This window comes from Canis aureus, chromosome 4, assembly GCF_053574225.1.
Source record: "Canis aureus isolate CA01 chromosome 4, VMU_Caureus_v.1.0, whole genome shotgun sequence".
Lineage (NCBI taxonomy): Eukaryota > Metazoa > Chordata > Mammalia > Carnivora > Canidae > Canis > Canis aureus.
The window spans coordinates 30,757,126-30,771,299 of record NC_135614.1 but is presented as its reverse complement, the minus strand read 5'-3'; the positions used below and the strand labels follow the sequence as shown (position 1 = coordinate 30,771,299).

The window sequence follows — 14,174 nt, the reverse complement described above, 5'->3', positions numbered from 1 at the left end:
AATCTCAAGCTCAGGTCTCCTGGGTGGGGGCCAGGAAGGCTGCAGGTACGAGGTATCCAAGACCAGGGAGGTGTCCAGGGAAGCCAGGCCTGGCCAGAGGCCGGGTTCCGTCTGGGCAGGAGCCCAGGGGCCCCGTGGGGGGCACCCCACACTCCTGGGAGAGAGGAGGGAGCAATTAGTAAGCCACAACCTGGGAAGAAATCTCCATCGAAGAGACTGTAACCTGAGGACAAAGAGCTTATCCAGGTCATCAATCGCATTTCTTGGAGAAGGTACAACTCCATGCAAAGCTCTGAGAGGATTATCAGCCCCTGACAGGCCCGATGCTGGGAAGGCTTAATTCCTGGGTGGGCAGGCTGTGGGAGCCCAGCTCTCAGTAGGGGAGCGGGGGGCGGGGGTGCTGGGTCTGGAGGGTGACCTGACCAGGCGGGATGCTCCCGGTTGCCCAGGGCTGCCTCTGGGCAGGGGCACGGAGAGGGTGGAGGCCCCATCCCTGTTTCAAGGGTCAGAGTGGCCCGGACAGAAGGGAGGGTTCCATATCCTGTGGGGCCTGTGCTTACAAAGGGAAGCAGATGCTTGGCCCTTGCCCCTGTTCCTAGCCTGGCGCTGACCTGTGGGCGTCCCCCTCCCCGGGCTGGGCTGCCAGCCTAGGGTGTGGAGGGGCATTCAGAAGTGGAGGCCCAGTGGTTAAGGCTGCCCTGGATCCAGTAAGGTCAGGCGAGAGGGTGTTTTCTGCTTTGAGAGCCACTGCCCTGAGTCCCTAGCACAGGGGTGTCAGCTCCCTGCCCAAGGGCTTTTAGGGGCTCGCAAATGAAAAGCAGACGCCCCAGAGGGTTACGCAAGTTGTCCTAAAGCCCTGCAGAGAGAAGCCACAAGCTTCTCAGCAAACACTGGGGAGCCCCAAGCTCCTAGCCAAGAGTGGGGAGGCAGTGGGGCTGTTGGTCCAGGATCTCTCGGGCTCGCCGGGGAGGTGGGCACTCTGCATGCTCACCGGCTCAGGGCTGGTACTGGAGTGAGCCCCCCCACCACGCGGGCACACGGGCGGGTGCAAGGCGGGGAGCTTTCTGAGAGGCTTGGGCTGCAGTGGAGGGTTGAGAGGATACGTCCCTGGAGGAGTGGGCCTTTCACGAATCCAAGGACACCCATGACCGGGCAGCGAGGAGAGCTATGGTTCACTCAGGGCTGACTCGGTCGTAGCACTGTGTTTAAAGCTACAGCTGGGGGACGCCTGGGTGGCTCAGGGGTTGAGCATCTGCCTTCGGCTCACGTCCTGATCCCTGGGTCCTGGGATCGAGTCCTACATCGGGCTTTCCCAGGGGAAGCCTCCTTCTCCCTCTGCCTGTGTCTCTGCCTCTCTCTGGGTCTCTCATGAATACATAGTCTTAAACAAACAAACAAACCAAAAAAACCAAAGCTACAGCTGGAATTTACTCCTTAATCCTCCTACAACCCTGTGAGAGGGGCACTATTCTCCCATTTTGCAGATGAGGAAACAGGTGCAGGGAGGGTTGGGAGTATGTCCCTTCCAGTCCCAGTGTGGAAGGCGCAGGAGAGGGGCTGGGGGAGATGCTGGTGGGCAAGGCTCAGCAGGGTGAGCTCTGAGGACTTGACAGCTGTCAACCCACAATAGGGGGAGCAGGAGGGCCACACCCCTCCCACCTGACCCCCCACCTCGTACCGTGGAACCCCCTCTGTGAATGCCCAGCCCTCACCTCCTCTACCACTCCCCCATGGAGACAAATCCCCGGGAAGCCCCTGTCTGGGCGTCCACCCCAGATGCCCCCGCACCCTTCCTACTAGCAAGTCTGTTCCCTGAGACTTGTTGCTGTCACTCCCCAAGGCCGGGCCTGAGTGTCGTCCTGCTACCCAGGGTCCAGCACCAAGCACAAAGGCTCTGGGATCTCACCCCAGCTCCTAAAACTTCCAGGACGAAGGCACTGAGTGCCTTTCCAGAAGCCCTTTGGACCCTGGAAGCCAGGCCCAGACCCATAGGCCTCATCTGTCAGCCTACCTTCTTCAGGGCTGCTGTGATTCCAAGACCCATGTCAACATGGCATGGCTCATGGGGCACTCTGCCCAGAAAACACAACCCACACAATCTGGGGGCTCATAGGCTCCAGCAAATGGTTAGTGGGCTTCAAGGGCTCGGAGAGATTCTTGTGCAAGTCTCCCAGGGGGGCTTCAGGAGTCCAAGGTATAGATCTGCAGCTCCTTCCCCAGGAGGGAAATGAAAGTGGGTATGGGTGCAGGCCCATGCACACTTCCTGCAGAGCTGGGACACACATAGCGGCCCCCTCAGTCTCCCATCAGGACGGACGAGTGACAGGGACACTCACACCCTCTCTGCCTCCCCCTGGCCCTCTCCGGATCTCCCATCACTGAGGTCAGGCGGGAGGCATGAGCCCCTGGAGAGCCCTACCCTCCAGATTGCACAGTCCAGGTCTCTGGTCACAACGCACAGCGGGAGGAGCATCTCAGAGATGAGCACCCTGAGGCCCGAGGTGGAGCTGGGACAAGAAAGAACCCCGTCTCTCAGACTCAGGAATTCGGAAGAAACCAAAAGGCCAGCTGGCTTGGTAGCTAAACGTAGATTGTGAGGGAATTAAGTCAACCTGATGGTAATGAAAGCTGCCATGTACTGAGCAATCCCATGTGCCAGACACCAAGTACCGCGCCTTCCACCCCGTCTCACTGACTCCCCACTGCCACCCCGCCAGGCAGAGGCAAGCACAGGCAGCTCTATTTTGTTGACCAGGAAACAGGCTTAGAGAAGTTAAGTGACTTACCCAAAGTCACCCAGTAAATGACAGATGTGGGTTTCATAATTACTCCCCTATGCTGTCTTTGGAAGGATGCTGTGGCCCCATTTTGAGAGCCCCAGTGGGGATGGGGCAGGGAGGTCCTTTGGGACCCTATGCTTCACAGAAAGGACAGAGGGGAAGTCTGGGGCCCTGAGCAAGGGGGATATGGGGTAGGAGTAGCCCCTGGAACTGCTGGCAGGGAGGCAGGCCTCGGGACCCTGCCCCCCTCAGACAACCACCATGAGAGCTACAGAGGCGCTCTGAGGCCCGCAGGAGCAGCTCTGTCCAAGAGCACTGTGATGGTGGAAAACGTCCAACCACGGCCCCGTCCAATACGGTAGCTACTAGCCCCCTGGGGCTCTGAGCACTTGAAATGTGCCTCGTGTGATTGAGGAACTGAAAATCCATTTTCACTTAATTTTTACTAATACACATTTAAGTGGCCACATGTGGCTACTGGCCATCCTACAGGACAGCACAGGAAACCCCACGCTTCTTCCTGTAGGTGCATTGCCCAAGAAGGACGAGGGCTCTGGAACGTCACAAGGGTCAACTTGGGAAGCCAGAGCTGGGCCAGGAACTCAGTGCTCCCCATTCCTCCCCGGGTGACTGCCTTTGCTGTGACCCACTTATGCCCTGGGCTGCTTATTTAAGAGACTCTTATCAAGCACCTGGCACCGGTATAAGCCATGGATGTCTTGTTCTGCGACTCACAGCTTACTAGGGCTGGCACCTGGGTGGGCAAGCGACCACGTGAAACAGACTGGCATAAGGTGGTGAGTGCCGGACATCCAAAGGAGGGTACGGGGCTGCCGGGAGAGTCTCTGTACGCTGGGGGTGGGGGGCCGGGGGGGCCTCCTGGGTGTTGACATTTGAACTGGGCCCAGAAGCCACAGGATGGAGGGGAGATAGAAGAAAGCCTCCCTGGGCTCCTTCCCCACATGCCCCCGGCCCTGCAATTTTTCACAGCCCACCTGCGCACACAGGAACCGAACCAGACCCTCCTGAATGTTCCGTGCACACTGTGGATCTGCCAACCAGACTATACTCTTGGGAGGTGGACAGAGGCGCCTATGAATCTCCGGCCACCTCGTGGGCTCTGCCGACCCAGGACGCCACCGACATGGTGTGAGACCAAATGCAGCAAGCCCATAGGCTATCCCCTGTCACCTGTCCCCCTGCAGCCCCAGGGAACTGCCCACATTGATTAAAAACCTCTGGGGCCTGGCTGTGACGCCCCGGGGGGACTGGAGACACAAACACATCCTTTTTTTTTTTTTTTTTTTCCCAGGACAGAGCTGAGGGCGCAAAGAGGAGGTCTGGACAAGTTCCACCAAGTTCCCGGAGCTCCTCAGAAGCAGCGCTGGCTGCCCTCGCCCCCCACCACGGGCAACCGCAAAACAGGAACCCTGCACCAAGAGGAGGCTTTCCATTGCGTCAGCAGAGGCAGGGATGTTCCCGCAGCAGAACTGCGAGCTCACGCTGCTCCCCACTTCCCTGCATGGACTCCGACCGCCGCTCAGCAGCATCGCCGGATCCAGAGTCTTCAATGGCTCCCCGGTGCCCCCAGGATACAATCTGTGCTCCCCGTGGGGCTTCAGCCATGGCTCCGCTTCCCACGCTTACTCTGGTGCTTCATCGGGAGGGATACCCTCCCTTCTCCAAGGTTGCCATCCCCCCTCTGCTGGTTCATTTTGCCCTTTGCGCCCAAGACCCAGATCCTACCATTTCCAAAAACCAAGTTCCACCTGGGAGGAGTTTCAGGCTACTCCAGCCTCAGACTTCCCATTTCCCCCTCTACCTTCTGCAGCTCCTGGGAGGGTGGGGCCCGGGCCTGTGGCCATTCAAGCCTCCTGGCCCGGCTGTGCCTTCTTATTCCCCTGTACCATCAGACGCTGCTGGCAGCGCCCAAAGGCAGGACCAAGGCTTTCTGCCCATGTCTCCCCCGCCCCCCGCACACCCACGCACACCCAAGACTCCTAGAGCGGACTTTACCTTCTAGAGATGAGGCACAGAGCAATGCTCTCAGTACAGAGATGAGAACAGAGGCTCCCAGAAGGGAAATGACTTGCCAAAGGGCTCACGCTAATTTGGCACCAGGTCATAGATACTATCACTTGAGGGCTGGGCCCTGGGAGCCACGTTTCCACGACGGTATCCGAATTATCTGGAGGAACTCGACAAGACCAAAGCCCAATCACAGAGGCCAGGCCCTACCTCAGAACTACTGACTCTCCAAAGCGATTGGGGTCTGGGAATGTGGGGATCCTGACTAAAGCCCCCCTCCCTCTCCGTTCTTCTCTCACCAAACAGGCAGGAAGTGCCCACTACTACTGCCAGGGGTGGGATACTGGGGAGGCAGGGCCTTCCCTACAGGTGGGCAGGGCCAGGAGGAGGACCCAGAGAGGGGCAAGGGGGCTCAGAGAAGGCTGGAGAGCTCGCTGGCTTTGAGCAGAGCAGAAATCAGTGCCCCGGTTATGGTACCCAAAGGGAAGGAAAGGGCCTACTTTCTCACCTGCCTGGGTGCTGCTGGGCAGCGCAGTCTAACGCTCTGGGCAGTGAGGCGAGGGCCTGACTCTGTAGGTCTATTTTGAAGAACAAATAGCACATCAGACTCTGGGGAGCAGGAGTGCTGGGGGTGTTGCTGCCTCGTCCCCGGGGAAAGGCACAGGGGCCTTAAACACCGCCCTACCTCACTCACGGGGCCTGGGAGCCTGGGCATGGGGTTAGAGGTCCTCTCATCCCTCCTGCTCCCCCGGATGGGCCTGAAGATGGTCTCGCAGGGGCGCAGAGGTCCCTGGCAGAGGGCCACCCCCTTCTCAGACCCCTCCCTTGAGTCAGCTCAGGGCCATGTAAGGGCTGGAGGCTGCAGGCAGGCTGATGCTGGGGGGAGGTAGGTACCACAGGACACAGGGCCAAGGCCAGAGACAAAGTGACCTCACCTCACCGCTGGAACAGACAACCGAAGGCACAATTAAATCTTAAAAAAACCTCAAGTTCAAAATGACATACTGGGATTCGGAGCGGGCCATGAGTGGGCACTAGCTCCATGCCGGCCTGCCCTGCTGTGTGACCTTGGGGCAGGCAGTCCCTTCACCAGCCTGGGCCGTGGGCTGACTGTGTTTCCCTGCCTGTGGTTAGTGGCTTGGGAGCTCCCTGAGGAGCTGGGTGTGCTTGCAGGGCAGGGGCTTGTTTTTCCCTGAGCAGGCTCCCCCGTGAGGCTGATGCTTCTCTGCCAGGCCCTGGGAGAGTTTCCTCCAGCAGCTGAGGCTTGGGGGGTGGGGAGGCAGAGTGAGGGCAAGTGTGCCAAGCAAATGCCCCATGACATGAGGGGCATCAGGCCCTGGCAGGGAGGGAGCGAAGGGCATCTTGTGCCAGCCAAAGTCGCCAGCTCATTCTTCCCATTGGGTTGGGGTCTGCACAGCCCTCCCTGGGGTGGTGCTAACGAACTCAGCCTCGGGCCCACCGATGGGGTCCTTCCCTGCAGAGATGAGCCAGCCTCTCCCCCGGGACCAGAGCGGCATCGATCAAGGTAAACACCGCCCTCACCCAGAGCCTCTCTCCCTCTCCCAGCTCTGCCAGCACAGAACTCTCTGTTCCTGGGGACCAGAGGCTGAGCTGGCTCTCCCACCCGATCGATGGATGACTTCACCAAGAGTGACGCCTAGCAGGCACCAAGACGGTCCTCGGGGAGGCCTAAGGCTGCTCTTGGGACCGCTGCCCACCCTTGCCCCCTGGTTGACCTCTGCCGGGAGGCAGAGCACCGGTAGAGCAGGGGCTCACGCCACCCCCCCCAACCCCCCCCGCTGGCTGACCTTGGGCAAAACTGAACCTCCGTTTTCTCGCGCCCTAAATGGGAATACCTGGCCAGTCTATACTCCCCTCACAGGGAAGCTGCCAGAAAAAGAAGGTGCTAAGAAGACAGAAGATGGCTTTACTGAATGGACTCATCCTGCACTGTCACACCTGTGGGCTCTGGACCAGCATCCTCACGTCACTTCTGCTTCAGGTCTCCATCCTCATAGGCCAGTGCTGCCCAGTGGAACTTTCTATCACAGTGGAAACGATCTACAACCCAAACAGCCACATGTGGCTGCTGAGCACTTGAAATGCGGCTGCTACAAAGGAGAAAACTCAACTTTTACTTTTAGTTCACTGAAATTTATCAACAGCCACACATGGCTGGGAGCTATCATATTGGACGGTATAGTTCTTGATGCACCTGCCACCCTTACCCCCTGGGGTGTGACCCAGAAAGAGCCAGCAGGAAACTCCCAGGCAGGATTTGGGCTGAGTATCGGTGGGGGCACCTTTCTCAGTCTGACTGGCTGACACCAGAATGGGGACTCATCCGACAGTTCCCAGGGGCTGAACAGGACCTGGCCGCTGGGTGCTCAACCAGCACTAACTCAAATCCATAAGTGCTCTTGCTGCCCCTCTATCCCCTTCCCCATCCTAGCCGGGAAAGCAGCTCCAGACCCGCTCATGCAGTCCTCACAGCAGTCGCCGAGGGTCCGCCACCTGCCAGGCACTGCAGTGGGCACCAGGGTACACGGTGATGAGGAGTTATGGTCCTTGCCTTCAGGGAGTCCAGAGTCGAGGCCTCTCCTTCCAGTGGGACCTCAGACCGGTTAAGCTCCTCGGTCCCCTACTGGGTGGTCTCGGGGTTTCACACATGTTTTCCCATCTGAAGCCGGGGTTCCCAAGTCCCTGAGTGCACAGGCCCCGGTGAGACCAGGGAGCTAGGTGGAGGCGCCCAGCGGCAGTGCTGGGGAGTGGAGATGGCGTTGTGAGGCAAGGCAAACCCTGTGCAGCCTGCTGCTTCCGGTTCAGACCCAGATTCTCACCAAAGCATCGCTGTTCGGTGGTTTCTCACTAAGGAAGTTCACGGTAAAAATAGCTCAGGAGGGGACTTGAATCCAGCTAGTTGGGGGGTAGTCATGGCTTAGCTGATACACAAAAAGGGGAACAGGCTTGTTAGTAGCCACATGGACCCCACAGCTCAGATTTCCACTCCCGCCCCCAGCCCCTGCCATGGGACAGAGCCTTTTGCCCTGTAGTGGATGGGAGGTGAGCATTCTGCCCCAGGACCAGAGGGGCCTGAGGCCCTACACACCATCACGGTCACCCTGGATTCAGGGTGGTACCATCGTATCTACTCCAACTCACAGCCCAGCAGGATTTCTGGCCCATACTGCTCCCCGCCTCCAGGCTGGGCCATTAAGAAGCACTCTGGCACCAGCTCGTTGCCAGTTGCCTCACAAAACCTTCCTGCTGGAAGAGCCACCGGTCATGCCCAGTGCCCACCTGGCAGTTGGGCCTGACAGTCAAGGGCAGGGGTCTTGGCCCCCCATCCTGAGAATGACAGTTACCTGAAGCCCGTCTCAGGAAGTGCCACCTCCCTGCAGGTGCAAGGGATTAGGGCAGGGAAAGTCACAGCCCTGAACTCACCCAGTCTCCTCAGAGCGGGCTTCCCGTTGGCCCCGGGAACCGGGACCTATTTAGTGGCTTGGGCACCAAGCCTAGGAAGACCCTGACACCAGAACCATGCACTCAGGCCCCAGAAACAACCTTTTGGCCCCGCTGCCTTCTGAGAAAGTCTCGGGGGCACCCGGGTGGAAGGCACCTTCCTCCTGGCTGGTGCAACCCCCCCCCTTCTCCAGCCGGCTTCCCAGCAAACACTTGTCAGAAGTCCGTTCCGCACCCACCAGCTCTCCGAAGGGCGCCGCAATGGTGGCATCACCAGCGCCCGTGGGGGTCTCGGGGCTGCAACCTGACAAAGGAGCAGCTTGAAGTTAAAGACCCTGGGCCGCTGCCTGGTGCTGTGCTAGGAAGGCTTCCCGGCCCGTTCTTATTTGTGCAAGGGGGGACGATGGAGGATGGAGCCTTGTAAAATGTCTGCTGGAGCGCCAAGCACACTTGGCCTCGGGGAGGGTGCAGGGGGGCGCCGGGAGGGAGCGAGCCCCCCCCCCCCCCCCCCCGCGGGCGCACAAAACGGGCCCGGTGCACGCCTGTGCCACTCGCGGCCAAGCCTCGGGCTGACACCATGCAGCACACGGCGCTACCCACAATGCACCGGCCCTCTGTCACACACAGGCTCGCACACTCACCCCCGCGCCCGGAGGGAGCCCGGCCCGGCCCGCGGGCGCCCCGGCGCCGACCCCTGCGGCCCCGCACTCACCTGGAAGTTGCACCGGCCGCGGTCCCGCCCCGGCGCCCGCGGGGGGCTGCGGCCCGGCGGCTCAGGGCCGCGGCGAGCGTCTCCGGGCAGGGTTCAGCCGGCGCCGAACAAAGGCTGCGCGCAGGCAGCGGGCGCCGCCTGCATCCCCGCTCCGCGCCCGGGCGAAGGCGGCGGCGGCGGCGGCGGCGGCGGCGCGGGGGCCCCGGCGGCTCCGGCGCCCGCTCGCTGCGCGCTGCCCGCTCCGAGGGCGCTCCGGCTCCCGCGCTCCCGCTCGCGGCTGCCCGCCACCGCCGCCGCCGTCCGGCTACCGCACCGCACGCATCAATTATTCATCGCCCGTCTCCAGCTTCCCGGGCGAAGCCAATCACAGGCGGAGGCTCCGCTAATGGGGCCGCCGCCGCCGAGGAGGCAGCCAGCCGCGCGCCCGGGCGCAGGCGACAGCCCCCCGGGGACGGGGATGGGCCGGGGGCGCGCGGGGGGCGGGGGCGCACGGGGCGCGCCGGCGAAACTTCCCACGGCCCGCGCGCCGCGACCACCCACCCTGCGTGCGCCCGCGGGGGGCCGGGGCGCCGCGGAGGGGGGAGGGGAGGAGGAGGAGGAGGAGCGCGCGAGGAAGATGAAAGGCTCGCAGACCTGCTCGGCGTCTCCGGGGAGCCCCGGCTCGCGCGCGCCCCCCCGCCCGCCCCCCGCCCGCCCCCCGCCCGCACTCACTCGCGCGCGCAGGCCGCCGGCCCCGCCACTTGGCTGCGAGGGAGCGCGAGCGAGTAGGAATCGGAGGCAGCAGCTCACATTTCAAACTTGCACGCAGGGGTGGTGCTGGTGCACGCCGCCGCCGAGCGAGCGCACGACCCGCCGAGCGGCGCTCCAGCCTCCGGGCGGGGGCGGCGACCGGGGCCCCCTCCCCCCGCCCCGCCCCCGCGCCCGCGCCCGCGCCCGCCGCCCGCGCGGTTAATTGGAAGCCGCGCTAGTGCGAGCGGGTCTCCCGGAGCGCTGTCGCCGGAGGGGGCCGCCGGCGGTGGCCGACTCGGGGAGCCTCCCGCCCCCACCCACCGGCCCCCCAGCGAAGCCCCCCGGGCGGTCATGCTAATGAGGGTCCCCGGCAGGGTGGGGGCGGAGGACCGAGCCGGCCCGGGGGCGGTCTCGGCCGGCGGGGAGGGGAGGGGAGGGGAGGGGAGGGGCGGGGAGGGGCGGGGCGGCACTGGGTCATCCGGATGGCGACCTCGGTTTGCAGGATTTTCGGAACCGGTTAGGGGGGCGGAGGAGGAGGCAGGCGACTCGGCATCCACCCTGACCCTGGGGGCCCCCCCTCCCTCCGGGATTCCCCGAGCGCGGAGCCGGGGGCAGGGGGCGCGGGTGCACGGAGCCCGACCACCCCCCCCGACTTCGGGGAGTTCCTGTGCCCCCGGCCAGCGGCTGCAGGGAAGCCGGGGGCGGCTGCGGTGCGCGCCTCGGCCCTGCCCCGCCCCGGGAGCTGCTGCCTTCCTGACATTGCATCCTGTGGTGGCCGCGGCCTCTTCCTTCCAGCCTGTCTTTCGCAAGGTCTCCTGGCGCTGCGCTGAGCTCGTCCCGTCTCCACCCCTCCGCCCCAGGAAGCCCACCACCCGCCGTCCTGCCCCGAGGGCTCTGCGCCCCTCCCTCTTTCCCCAACCATCACCCCCTCGGGAGAAACGTTTCCTAGCCCCCTCCCCCAGCCCTACCCACCTGCCAGTGAAAATGTCTCGGTGACCTAAGTCAAACGACTAGGAAGCGAAAGGTTCCCCCCGCCCATCCTTCATCCTAAAGAAAGGTAGCCAGAACTGTCTTTACAATCTCCTCTATACTGACCGCTGTGCCCTGCTCTCTCAGACATCACAGGGGAGCTGACCGGGTCCACTAGCCTTTGTTGCTGCTCTACACTTCACATTCCTGGATGCACCCCTCCTTTTGCAGTCTGAGCCTCTGGTTGGCCTCTAAACCATACGGTCTGTCCTGCCCGCCCTGGAAGTGGCTGAGACAAATCACTTATCTAGAAATTATATTCTTGCTCCTTGTTTGACATAAATCGTTAGCAGGCTCTAATCCCACCCACTGCCACTTGAAATATCACTTTCGGGGATGGCATTTGGAAATGCAGTTGTCATGGGCTTTCCCTCCGTGGAGCTGGTTAAATAGATTAATTCATACTTCATAACTTGCTGCCTTTTGGACAAGAACTAACTTCCTGCAAGAGAGATTAATTGGCGTCCCCTTCCTGCAGGGCCAACCCCAGGGGCAGCCAGGCAAACAGGGACTTCTCTGCTCTGCAAGAATTCCCTGGTCTCAACCTCTTCCAAGGAGTCTTCCTTATTTTGGGTTAGGATGGTCTCTGTGTGGGACAGTCATTTAAGTGAGATATTTGTTGGGGGCTCTGCCCTCCCAAGCAGCCCCATAGGGGTTTGGGATGTCAAGACAGAAGAGCCCTATGGCCCCATAAAGACTTTCCCATCTTTCTTACTTTGGCTGACCCAGTCCCCACTTGCAGATCCCCTAGACAGTGTTCTCCAAAGCCCAGTGCTCAGCCAGTGACCCCCTGGGAAACAGACAGAGCCTGACAATCTGGCCCAAATTTCGGAAGAAAACACTGAGACAGAAGTCCTCAAAACCAGATTTCTAACATTAACCTGGTTTTAACATGTCACATCACCCTGAATTCAAATAGCCAAGATTTCAGATAACCGGAATACACTCCTCCTGGATCCTCCCCTCCCAGCAATTCTGCGCGATGGTAGTTCACCGTACCGATCTGATCCTCAGTGCCTGCTGATCCTCAGTGCCTGCCGAGCCACCAAAGACCTGAATGTTTGGAACTTCCAGGTTCATTCTTGAAATTCCCTGTATGTGTTGGTACCAAGTAGCCGGCCCCCAGGCACTGAGTTCAGAAAAACCACTTCCTGTCCATTGAGCCAGAATCTGGCAGACTGGAGCTGAGGTTTATACCAGAGGGACACAGACCTGGCGTCACTGCCTGAAAACTAGTAAGACAGCCCCACCAGTCCGCCTCCTCAGCCTCCCAGTTCCGCCAGGACAGGGTGGGAGAAAAGCATTAAGATGCTTATTTAAATTCCTCAGGCTGGGACCAATTGTTTTTGACTTTCTCCAGGTAAGCCAAAAAAAAAAAAAAAAGGAAAAGAAAAGAAAAGAAAATATTATCCCGGAGCAGATTTACGTAACCAGGAAAACAAATTGTTCTCAAGCATCCCTTCCCCAGCCGGCACACAAGGCCTCCAGGCCGGAGCTGGGGTTTTCACATGCTAATTTCCAGGCCCGCAAGGCCCTATCAGGCCCACTAGGTTAGCGAGCTCATATTAATACCACAGGTCCCGAGTATACAGAAATACGGGTACTGTAACCAGTTCCTGCTTCAGAAGGGCTTACTCCTCATTTGACGTTCCAACTCCGTGGCTCCAGCTTCCAAAGATCTGCTCAAAAGCCCGAGCCCAAAGTGGCCTGCTCCACCCCCTGGGCGCACGCCTTGATAAGGATCTGCAGGAAAGGGGCCGCAGACAAAGGCGCCCTCCACCTCTGCCGGCAGTCACTCGGCGAGCTCTCCGAGTGACCCCGGCGAGGGGGGCACAGCCCGGGGGGAAATGACTTGGGAGGCAGAAGAAAGGAAGAAGAAAAGGGAGAGTTGCGGCCCCAGTGCCCCGGCTCCTTGATGAATGCCCGCGAGCGCTTGGGAAGCCTGATGTGGGGATCAATAGCGGGTGGCTTTTCTTGCGGGTGTTTGAACTCCTCCTGCCATGGGCCCTGGCGAGGAAGAGCCGCCAATAAATCACAGCGCTGCAGCCAGGAAGGCAGCAGTGGCTCGTTCCGGAGGATTCTTCCCCTCGCTGGGGAAACCTGTCATGCGGAACCCACTCCTGCAGGACCATGGGGGGAGGGGACCACAGTTGTGGCTGGGGGTGCAGGAAAAGCATCTTCCCCGGCTCCCAGGCTACCCTACAGGGGGCAGGGCCGCCTGGATCCCATCCGGGCCCAGGCCGGTAAGGAGAGAAAGAGCAAAAAGAGCAGAGCCACCCAGGAGGTATGTTCCCCCAGGGGTCGACAGCAGCTCCGCCCAGGGCTTCCAGCAAGGCTTTGTGTGGGAGGCCTGGGGGGCAGACAAAAGCCAAGCTCCCTCTGACCGAGGCTGAGGGGAGGCAGAACAATGAGCCCAATGGGAGGCTCTTCTGGGCCTTCCCTTCTCAAGAGCTGGGTCTTTCTCAAGCAGGGCCTGCTGATTCAGCAGGTCTCAGCAAGGATCCCGATGACTCAGAGATGTCACCCATGCAGGCTGGAGCACTCAGAGGGAGGATGAAATAGCCAGGGAGGCCCCGGGCCGGTGTCTACATGAGTGTGACCGGCGTGGGTGGAGGACCTAGATGCTGCCTGGGTCGTCCACCTTCATGCAACTGGCCCACTTCAGGACCCATGGAGAAGTTTGGTGTCCAAAATGTTCAATAAAGGAATGCATACGTACTCGGGGTAACAGGTCGTGGAGCATCTGCCTCACTGCCAGCTTGGCTGGCCCAGGAAGGCTCAAGCAACTGCACTGGGGGCAGGGGTCGACTCAGGGCCTTTGCCTTCCAGAGACCTTCTCCTGCCCACTTCTGAGGGGCCAGGGCACCAACTCCCATGGCTTTTGATAATGCTTGTTCCCTCTGTCCCCTTTCCCTTCTTCCTTCCCCCAGGTCCATCCCCTCGATTCTACTCCCACACTCCTGAGGAAGGAAGGCACTGACTGAAGTCCAGCAACCCAGCCAATGGAGGTGTCCCTGCCAGGCCTCAGAACCCCACCCACACGTGGGGGCAGCGGGAGGACGCACTCCTACTTGGGAAACAGCTGGGACCCCCTGAGCTGGATCCAGGCCTCTCCTGTTTCCTAATCATACAGAGCTCACTGTGGGTGACTGGCTGTTTGCTGTTCCAGGCACTTTCTGAATGTCAACATGTGGTCCCTACCCTCTAACAAGGTGTGATTATTATTCCCACTCTATGGACCACAACACTGAGGCACAGGGAGGTCTGGACAACTCGCCAGAAGGATTTAAACCACTTGCCCAAGTCTGCACAGAACCGTCATATTATATTCCTAAGATGGGACTCGAAGATCCAGAAGACAGTGACCATCGAGGTCACTCCAGCGAGCTGGAGTGATGAGAGCTGTATGACTCTTGTTCTCTGTTGCTTCCAGC

The 14,174-nt window shown here is 60.7% G+C and overlaps 1 protein-coding gene across 9 annotated transcripts in view; it reads right to left on the bottom strand.

Annotated features, from left to right (window-relative positions):
* ZMIZ1 (zinc finger MIZ-type containing 1) overlaps positions 1-14,174 on the bottom strand; it is a 230,700-nt gene that overhangs the window by 58,273 nt on the left and 158,253 nt on the right. Inside the window, exon 1 of one of the 9 annotated variants that reach the window (XM_077895183.1) lies at positions 9,772-9,868. The exons of 6 other annotated variants lie outside the window; for them this stretch is intronic. The gene's annotated coding sequence lies outside the window, so the exon portion shown is untranslated. Of the gene's footprint in view, positions 1-8,982; positions 9,116-9,693; positions 9,869-14,174 lie in introns of those variants that run through there. 2 more of the 9 variants (XM_077895181.1, XM_077895182.1) reach the window with 2 other exon arrangements.